The sequence below is a fragment of the Sceloporus occidentalis genome, unplaced genomic scaffold, assembly GCF_023333645.1.
Source record: "Sceloporus occidentalis isolate IW3139 unplaced genomic scaffold, rSceOcc1.0.p SCAF_49, whole genome shotgun sequence".
Classification (NCBI taxonomy): domain Eukaryota; kingdom Metazoa; phylum Chordata; class Lepidosauria; order Squamata; family Phrynosomatidae; genus Sceloporus; species Sceloporus occidentalis.
Window position 1 is genome coordinate 7466621 of NW_028317029.1, and position 10038 is coordinate 7476658.

Sequence of the window (10038 nt, forward strand, 5' to 3'; positions counted from 1 at the left end):
TTTTAATGCATTTCCAAAGTTTCCTTACTCCCCATCCCCTTGCCTTGTGTTAGTTTCAGTGACAGTGCTTTCTTTTCTACAGTTAAGTATGCATGTTAATCATCTTTATTAATCTTACTCCCCATCAATTTATCTCTACCCATTTGTTAGGTAGCTGATTGTTGTTGATGGGTTCAGGCAGCCGTTTTAAGGAAGGGTGAGGAAATTGGCCAGAACAGGACCGAAATTTGATTAGTTAATGATTACCCTGCTCCTCACAGATCTCTTCTCTCCATTTATTCCAAAAACAACTACTTTTTGTTTGTATATGTACCTTATGGCCAGTTTTGTTATACAATAAGCGTGAATCCTACTGTTTCTTTTGCGACAGGTTGCGTTAGCACCTTATCAGTACTTGGAACAAGATCTAAACAGTATGAAGGCAGTGCTTGACCTGAAGAATGAATTGATTCGGAAGAAGGAGAAACGAATCATGGAATTGGAAATGCTGGTGGGTTTCTTTTTATACATACCAGTGTTAGCACATACTTTTATATTGTGCCATCACAATTATGCCCCCCCCAAAGAAATAGTGAACAAGTTTAGTTTGCATCATTAAGATAAAAATATGGCAATGATGTCATTGGTGGATACAGTCATGATGTACATCATGTGTCACTCTTAATGTTGTTGCATGGTAATGATGCGTCAAGGCTTTTTCAAGTTATTTGCTGGCAATGTGGCTGCTAACATCACCTTATTGAATCTCACATTGCGCATTGAAAGCTTGTGTTGTTGCATTCATAGAAATGACAATTTGTTGTGATGATAATTGGAACAGCTAAAACCACATTGAGATGATTGTAAATGATGTACATATAAGACATCTTTAAATATGTTTTCTACTATAGGCTGAGACAAACTTCATTCTGGAGAAAAAGGTCCAAACTCTTCAGCAGAAAAATGAAGACCTGAGTGCACAGATTGATAGAAACACCGAAGTGACACGGTAAGTGAAATAGAAAATTATGCAGGGGTGGAATAATAAGGGGTGCAGCCAGTGCAAAGAGCTGATTGTACAGTAGGGCAATAAAGAGGCTGAAGTATCAAAAATGATCAAGTTTGTAGCTCTTTCCAGTTTTGCAACAAACTAAGGGGAAGAAACCTTTCTTGACAACCAAAATGGCAGTCAGATCTTTCCTTGGATCAAGAAGCAATTTTCCCATAAAAATGACCACCCTGAATATTATGTTTTTGCAAGTATTTATCCAATTGTTGTATAGTCTGTACAGACTCTGATAAAACTACCTCTGCAGGCAGAGAATTCCACATCCTTATTGTTCTTACTGTACAAAACTCTTTCCTTCGCCTTAGACTAAATCTCCCTTCTTCCAGTCTAAATGCGTGAGCACGTGCCCTATGCATAGTTCTGTGCACACAAAGGGGATATTCCGGTAACGCATCACAGACATCATATCAATGATAAAACAACGTGTAATAGTCTTTTATTACAAAAAAAAGTTGTTTAATGTTTATTTGATACAGATTTTAGGCAATTATCTGCTGAAAACACCCATCTGCGTGAGAACATAGAGAAAGAGATCAGGGAAAAGAAACAACTGAGCATGACGAACGAAGAGCTTGTTTGGAAGCTTCAGAATGCAAAGGCCCAACCAACTGCCTTTGTTCCCTATTGATCGTTCAACATCTAAATCTGTGTCTCACGTGAAAGTCAGCTCCACAAAATGAGACACTCTACTGAATCAATGTATTTCTGATAACACCAACAGAACCTGCTATTTTTTATGTGCAACAATAACACCTAGTATTAAAGACCTAAATTGCACAAAACACAAATGGTGCATTAGACAATTTATTTTAAACATTTTATTTCAGTAGACGTGTGCATACATTTTCATATAAACTTTACTTTTAATGAAAATTCCCTGTTCATGTTTCATCATCCTTATTCGTCCATTCGCCTACGCTATTACAAGCTGTTCTGGTACCATTACAAGCCGTTTTGACGCTTGTTGATGAGGTACAGTGGAAAGGACTGTGTATAGGAGAGTACGTATCAATGACTGATTAGTAGAAGTAGCAAAAAAAAGCATGGGATGTTTATGGCTGTGGTTGACGAATCCAACAAGTTGTGTGAGTGTTTGTCTGCCCAGACCCAGTGCCTTACTGCTACTACTGCACCTCTTTGATAGTCCTTATTATGGGGAATTAAAAAAATAATAATTCTATAATGAAAGGCGAGTCCAACAATTGTCAGGGACCTCTCCTTTTGAGAACACCCCCACATGTCGTTTGAATGAAAACAAGTCCCTGAAGTTCATCCAGGTCAAACTGTGTGGAACTAACATTCTGACCCTAACAAGGCTCTCCAGCTTCTGTTTTCTCCTAGGCTTGGTTTCCTTTTAATTCACTATGTTTAATAACCTAAGGATCTGTGCTCCTGGATCATGAATGGTGTCTTAAAAGAGAAGCTATATAGAACTGTTTAACCCCTTTGTGACAATTGCTGATTTTATTTCTGCCTTGCTCATGTTTATCTGTAATTTTCTTCTTATTTACTGTACCCACACACATTGTATATAAGTTGTTTTATATTTCAAACAAAGAAGGGCTTTCTATAGATACCATTATTTTGATCATACTTTATGATTTTCTATAAAAAATGTGAAAACTATAGAAAAAAAATGACCTTGTCTGACTTCTACTTGAAAAATATTTCACCCATCTACAATAGCTAATAAAAAACCTGCCTAAATAGATTATAATATTTGTCCTGAGTTAAGAAATACCCAATATTTTTATTATTTTTCCTTTTTTTGCACATTATAGGGCAATTATTAGAAGTAACATATTGCTATTTCAAAGTCATTTTTCAAATCTGGTCATACTCCCATCTTGTGCTACTTATTCCCATCAAATCATATATGTTTGAAAATTAGACACCCCAACGTATTTCAAATGCTGGTATTTCAGCTCTTTCCAAGCACTATTACCGGCCTTAGTCAAACTTTGTTTAGTAATTTTCTTTTTTTCCCCCCAAACATTTTACTTCAGATATGAAGTGGTATGGTATGAAGTGGTATATGACCCTGCAAGGATTACTGCAAGGATTACTGGCATGGGAATAACATCAGAATGGTTTAAAATAAAAAATGGAACTAGACAGGGATGCCCATTATTCCCTTTATTATATGTTCTTTCTTTGGAGCCCTTAGCACAATTTATAAGATTCAATAATCAAATTAAAGATTCATTCTGTTCTTTGGGAGAAGTCAAAATGAACCGTTATGCAGACGATATCATACTCATGCTCTCAGATCCAAGCGTATCTATAGAATACATAATTATGGAAATAGAGAGACATGGAGATCTTTCTAATTATAAAGTAAATATTTCTAAATCTGGTACTATCACCTTTAATGTAAATAAAATATTAAAAGGAAAAAATGCAGAAAAACATGCTTTGATATGGAACAGTGAGAAGATTGAATACCTGGGAATTCTTATATCAATGAAGGTAGAACAAATATTGGAAATAAATTATCAAGCCTTATTGAAAAAAACAAAAAAATATTTTCTAGACTGGAAACACAGTCACATATCATGGTGGGGCCGTATTAATACAATTAAATCTTAGATTCTCTCCATCTAGTTATACTTGTTCAGGTCAATTCCAATGGCTCTATCAGATAGAATTACAAATAGCTTTAGACCAGTTGATATGGAGAAATAAAAAACCCAGACTTGCGAGAAATTTAATATGTAGGAAATTAAAGGAAGGTAACCTTGGCGCAGTTGATATTGAAAAATATCACAATTCAAATATGCTAATACACATGAGTAATTGGTTAATACCTAAAAAAAAACTAAATCTTGGTATCTCATGGAAAAAGAAAACGAAAGAAAATTGGACCCAGAACTTTTTCTCTGGCTTCATCCCTCAAAATACCATAAATGGCTTAAGCACGAGGTGAACCCGATAATCAATAATCTGCTAAATGTAAGGAAAAAATTAAGTCACAGATACAATAGTAGAGATAAAATTTCACTGTCCACTAACTATAATTCAAAGTTATAAAATATTGATTTTAAAGATTGGCAATATAAGGGTATCAATAAACTTCGAATGTGAGTTTTTTTTAAATGTAATAGTTTCAGCTAAAAATAATACAAAACAGCCCAATTTTCCATTGCTATTTCAAATCATTACTGCCATAGTAAGATTTGCTCCTTTCTAACATTTAGGTCAAATGTTGAAGAGCAGGGTACTCCATGGTTTTAGAAGACAAAGCAAGCGTCAAGGTGCTGTGGCTTTGATGGTTAAAGCGCCTGTCTAGTAAACTAAAGATTCAGAGTTCGCATCTCAGTGGTGCCTAAATTTTAGAGCATCCACTGTTGAATTTGTGCCTAGTCTATGAACTCTGGGTTCAGTCTAATTCTTAAGGAAGTTAAAGATTTAAACAATCATGACCATGGGATTATGACTCATCGTCTATAATCCCATGATGGTTAAACACACTAATTCTCTTGTTTATACTGAGCCTAACATCTGAGTTTTTGGTAGGTGTTTGTGGCGTTTGTGAATTATTTTATCCTGTGATTCTTAATTCATGACATCCCACTTCTCATGTGAGGTTCTTTTAAATTTAATAGTTTCAGCAAAAAAGACTGCAAAACAGCCCAATTTTCCATTGCTAGTTCAAATCATTACTGCTATAGTAAGATTTGTTCTTCTCTAACAAATTGGTCAAATGTTGAAGAGCAGGGTAGACCATGGTTTTGAAAACCAAATCAGTGAACAAGGCGCTGTGGCTTTAATGCTTAAAGCGCCTGTCTTGTAATCCGGAGATCCTGAGTTCGACTCTCAGCAATACCTGCATTTTAGAGCATCCACTGTTTAATTTGTGCCTAGTCAATTAAGTCCAGGTACAGTCTAATTCTTAAAGAAGTAAAAGGCTTAAACAATCATGACCATCTAGATGTCAGTAATTTTGTTCCCATTGCTAGTTTGAATCATTACTGCTATACTAACATATCGGTCAAATGTTGAAGAGCAGGGTAGACAATGGTTTTGAAAACCAAAACAGTCAACAAGGCTCTGTGGCTTAGATGGTTAAAGCGCCTGTTTCGTAAACAGGAGATCCTGAGTTCAAATCTCAGCAGTGCCTGACCTTCAGAACGTCCGCTGTTTAATTTGTGCCTAGTCTATTAAGTCCGGGTCCTGTCTAATTCTAAAAGAAATTAAAGGCTTAAGCAATCATGACCATCTAGATGTCAGTTATTTTGTTCCCATTGCTAGTTTGAATCATTACTGCTATACTTACATTTCGGTCAAATGTTGTAGAGCAGGGAACTCCAAGGTTCTGGAAAAATAATCAGATGTGAAAGCGCTGTGGCTTAGTTGGTTAAATCGCCGGTTTTGTAAACAAGAGATCCTGAGATCAAGTCTCAGCAACGCCTGACTTTTAGAACATCCACTGTTTAATTTGTGCCTAGTCTGTGAACTCCAGGTTCAGTCTAATTCTTAAAGAAGTTAAAGGTTTAAACAATCATGACCAGGTTTTTACTGATCAGGTTTTTACTGATCAGGTTTTTACTGATCGTCTATAATCCCGTGCTGGTTAAACACACTAATTCTCTTGTTTATACTGAGCCTAACATCTGAGTTCTTGGTAGGTGTTTGTGGCATATCTGAATCATCTTATCCTGTGATTCTTAATTCATGACATCCCACGTCGAATGTGAGTTCCTTTTAAATGTAATAGTTTCAGCTAAAAATACAAAAAAACAGGCCAATTTTCCATTGCTAGTTCAAATCGTTACTGCTATAGTAAGATTTGCTCCTTTCTAACATATCGGTCAAATGTTGAAGAGCAGGATACTCCATGATTTTAGAAAAACAAGCAGGTGTTGAGGAGCTGTGCCTTACATGGTTAAAGCGCCTGTCTAATAAACATGAGATCTTGACTTTGACTCTCAGCAGTGCTTAAGTTCTAGAACATCCACTGTTTAATTTGTGCCTAGTCTATGAAGACTGTGTCCAGTCTAACTCTTAAAAAAGTTAAAGGCTTCAAGAATCATGACCATCTAAATCTCAGTTGATTTTTTCTCATCGTCTATAATCCCTTGCTGGTTAAACACACTAATTCTCTTGTTTATACTGAGCCTAACATCTGAGTTCTTGGTAGGTGTTTGTGGCATATCTGAATCATCTTATCCTGTGATTCTTAATTCATGACATCCCACTTTTCATGTGAGTTTCTTTTAAATGTAATAGTTTCAGCTAAAAAGACTGCAAAACAGCCCAATTTTCCATTGCTAGTTCAAATCATTACTGACATAGTAAGATTTGTTCTTCTCTAATAAATTGGTCAAATGTTGTAGAGCAGGGTACTCCATGGTTCTGGAAAAACACACAGAAGTCAAGGCGAGGTGGCTTAGTTATTTAAAGCACCTGTTTCGTAAACATGCAATCCTGAGTTTAAATCTCAGCAGTGCCTGACTTTCGGAACATCCGCTGTTTAATTTGTGCCTAGTTTATGAAGTCTGGGTCCCGTCTAATTCTAAAAGAAATTAAAGGCTTCAAGAATCATGACCATCTAGATCTCAGTAGATTTTTTCTCATCGTCTATAATCCCTTGCTGGTTAAACAGACTAATTCTCTTGTTTATACTGAGCCTAACATCTGAGTTCTTGGTAGGTGTTTGTGGCATTTGTAAATTATCTTATCCTGTGATTCTTAATTCATGACATCAGGGTACTTCATGATTTTAGAAAAACAATCAGGTGTCAAGGCGCTGTGGCTTAGATGGTTAAAGCGCCTGTCTAGTAAACAGGAGATCCTGAGTTCGACTCTCAGCAGTGCCTAAGTTTTAGAGCATCCACTATTGAATTTGTGCCTAGTCTATGAAGACTGCGTCCAGTCTAATTCTTAAAGAAGTTAAAGGCTTCAAGAATCATGACCATCTAAATCTCAGTAGATTTTTTCTCATTGTCTATAATCCCGTGCTGGTTAAACACACTAATTCTCTTATTTATACTGAGCCTAACATCTGAGTTCTTGGTAGGTGTTTGTGGCATATCTGAATCATCTTATCCTGTGATTCTTAATTCATGACATCCCACTTCTCATGTGAGTTTCATTTAAATGTAATAGTTTCAGCAAAAAAGACTGCAAAACAGCCCAATTTTCCATTGCTAGTTCAAATCGTTACTGCTATATTAAGATTTGTTCTTCTCTAACATATGATGTCGAGGCATTCAGCAACACCGAGATCGGCATGATGGGCCATGTCTGGCCCCTCCCCGGGGCGTCAACAGCCGCCATACATTGTATGGCGGCGGACGCCCGTTTTAAAAGCGTTTAGGAGGCGATCAACAATCACCTCCTAAACTTCAATGGTGTCGCTGGAATGCCTCGATCAGGAGGCATCCAGCGACACCAAACACTTACCTCTTGATGGACTGTGACCGCTCCGGAGAGCGGTCACAGCCACAGCTGCACGCAGTCTTCACCATCCGCAAGATGGCGGCGGCCCGGGAAAAAAAATAATAAAGTTGAAAAAGTTCGCTAGACGGTCTCCTGACCTTCTAGAGAACTCTGGCTCCACTTGCTGGTTGAATACAGGTACTGCATTCAACCATACAAGTCAATGGAGGCCAGCTTTCTAATCACTATGTGATTAGTAAAATATTTTAAAAAAAAAGAAAAAAATTTAAAAAAAAAAAAGAAAAAAAGAAAAAGCTTAAAAAAAACATGGTAACATTTAAAAATTAATATGCTTTAGAGGAACTATCCAGTTCCAGCAAAATGTAAAAAAAAAGTCCAAAAAGAGTAAAATAAATAAAATAAAAAAATAAAGTTTATTATTATGAACAAGTGCTAAAATTAGCGCTGTATCTTCCCAAAAATCCTGACGTGGAAAAATTTAAATAAAAGCATTTCAAATACCCAAGGGGTGTCTAATTTAAAAAAAATGAATGGTTTGATGGGGTAAATTGGAGTGGCCGGGCTCAAAGATAGGGCATAGGCACAGACTGACCGAAATGGGGGGGAAAAAAGCGCACTTCCAAAATGTGGCATTTTAACCTCAAACACCAGACAAACCCATACATGTGGGGTATGACTGAACTCGGGAGATGTTCCTGAACACATATTAGGGTGTTGTTTGATAGTGACGTATACCTGGAGCTATAAATTTATACCCAAAGTACAATTTGTGTGAAAAAAAAAAAAAAAAAAATACTACCACAAAGTGTGGCAAAGGCTGGTGGTAGAATCTGATGCATGGAAAGGGTTAAATACTACCATTTTAAGTACCTTGGGGTGTCTAGTTTTCAAAAATATATGGTTTTATGAGGTAAATTGTAGTGGCCAGGCTCAAAGATAGGGCATAGGCACAGACTGACCAAAATAGGGGAAAAAAAGCGCACTTCCCAAATGTGGCCTTTTAACCCCAAACAGCAGTCAAACCCATGCATGGGTGGTATCACTGTACTCGAGAGATGTTATTGAACACATATTAGGGTGTTGTTTGATAGTGACGTATACCTGGAGCTATAAATGTATACCCAAAGTACAATTTGTGTAAAAAAAAATACCAAAAAAATACTAACACAAAGTGTGGAAAAGGCTGGTGGTAGAATCTCATGCATGGAAAGGGTTAAAATACTAGCATTTGAAATACCTTGGGGTGTCTAGTTTTCAAAAATATATGATTTGATGGGGTAAATTGCATTGGCCGGCTTCAAAGATACCCGAAATGGTACATGGGGGGAAGAATTACCAGATTTGGAAAAAATGGTTTTGAAATAGCAAAACGCTACCTGTACTTAATGCTCCATAACGTGCAGAAAAAAGCAAAACAACATAAAAACATTGGGTATTTCTAAACTCAGGACAAATAGTAGAATATATTTAGTAGGGTTTTTCATTAGCTTTTTTGGATGAGTAAAAGATTTTTGGGGTAAAAGTCAGAAAATGTGGGGTTTTTTTTACATTTTTCATCATATTTTATTAGTTTTTTTATGGGAAATTAGATAATATGATTAAAACAATGGTATCTGAAGAAAGCCCTTCTTGTCCTGAAAAAAACAACATATAATTTGTGTGGGTTCACTAAATGAGTGAAGAGAAAATTACATCTAAACACGAACACCGCAAAAGTATTAAAACAGCCTCGGTCCCAATGGTACAAAAGGTAAAACAGAGCCTGGTCCTTAAGGGGTTAAAGCGCCTGTCTTGTAAACAGGAGATCCTGAGGTCGACTCTCAGCAGTGTCTAGCTTTTAGATCACCCACTCTTCAATTTGTGCCTAGTCTATGAAGTCTGGGTCCAGTCTAATTCTAAAAGAAGTTAAAGCCTTAAAGAATCATGACCATCTAGATGTCATTAGGTTTTTACTCATGGTATATAATCCCGTGCTGGTTAAACACACTAATTCTCTTGTTTATACTGAGCCTAACAACTGAGTTCTTGGTAGGTGTTTGTGGCATATCTGAATCATTTTATCCTGTGATTCTTAATTCATGACATACCACTTCGAATGTGAGTTTCTTTTAAATGTAATAGTTTCAGCTAAAAATAATACAAAACAGCCCAATTTTCCATTGCTAGTTGAAATCATTACTGCCATAGTAAGATTTGCTCCTTTCTAACATATCGGTCAAATGTTGAAGAGCAGGGTACTACATAATCTTAGAAAAACAAGCAGGTTTTGAGGCACTGTGGCTTAGGTGGTTAAAGCACCTGTCTAGTAAACAGGAGATCCTGAGTTCGAATCTCAGCAGTGCCTAAGTTTTAGAGCATCCACTGTTGAATTTGTGCCTAGTCTCTGAAGACCGCGTCCAGTCTAATTCTTAAAGAAGTTAAAGGCTTCAAGAATCATGACCATCTTGATCTCAGTAGATTTTTTCTCATCGTCTATAATCCCTTGCTGGTTAAACACACTAATTCTCTTGTTTATACCGAGAATAACATCTGAGTTCTTGGTAGGTGTTTGTGGCAAATCTGAATCATATTATCCTGTGATTCTTAAT

At 36.5% G+C, this 10038-nt stretch overlaps 3 non-coding genes across 3 annotated transcripts; all 3 read left to right on the forward strand.

The window, feature by feature from the left end:
* Positions 1 to 5094: 5094 nt before the first annotated feature.
* TRNAT-CGU (transfer RNA threonine (anticodon CGU)) lies at positions 5095 to 5168 on the forward strand. Its single transcript has one exon. It is a non-coding gene; the product is annotated as a tRNA-Thr (tRNA).
* A 1625-nt stretch (positions 5169 to 6793) lies between these two features.
* TRNAT-AGU (transfer RNA threonine (anticodon AGU)) lies at positions 6794 to 6867 on the forward strand. The gene has a single exon. It is a non-coding gene; the product is annotated as a tRNA-Thr (tRNA).
* Positions 6868 to 9720: 2853 nt separating this feature from the next.
* On the forward strand, positions 9721 to 9794 carry TRNAT-AGU (transfer RNA threonine (anticodon AGU)). Its single transcript has one exon. It is a non-coding gene; the product is annotated as a tRNA-Thr (tRNA).
* Positions 9795 to 10038: the final 244 nt, after the last annotated feature.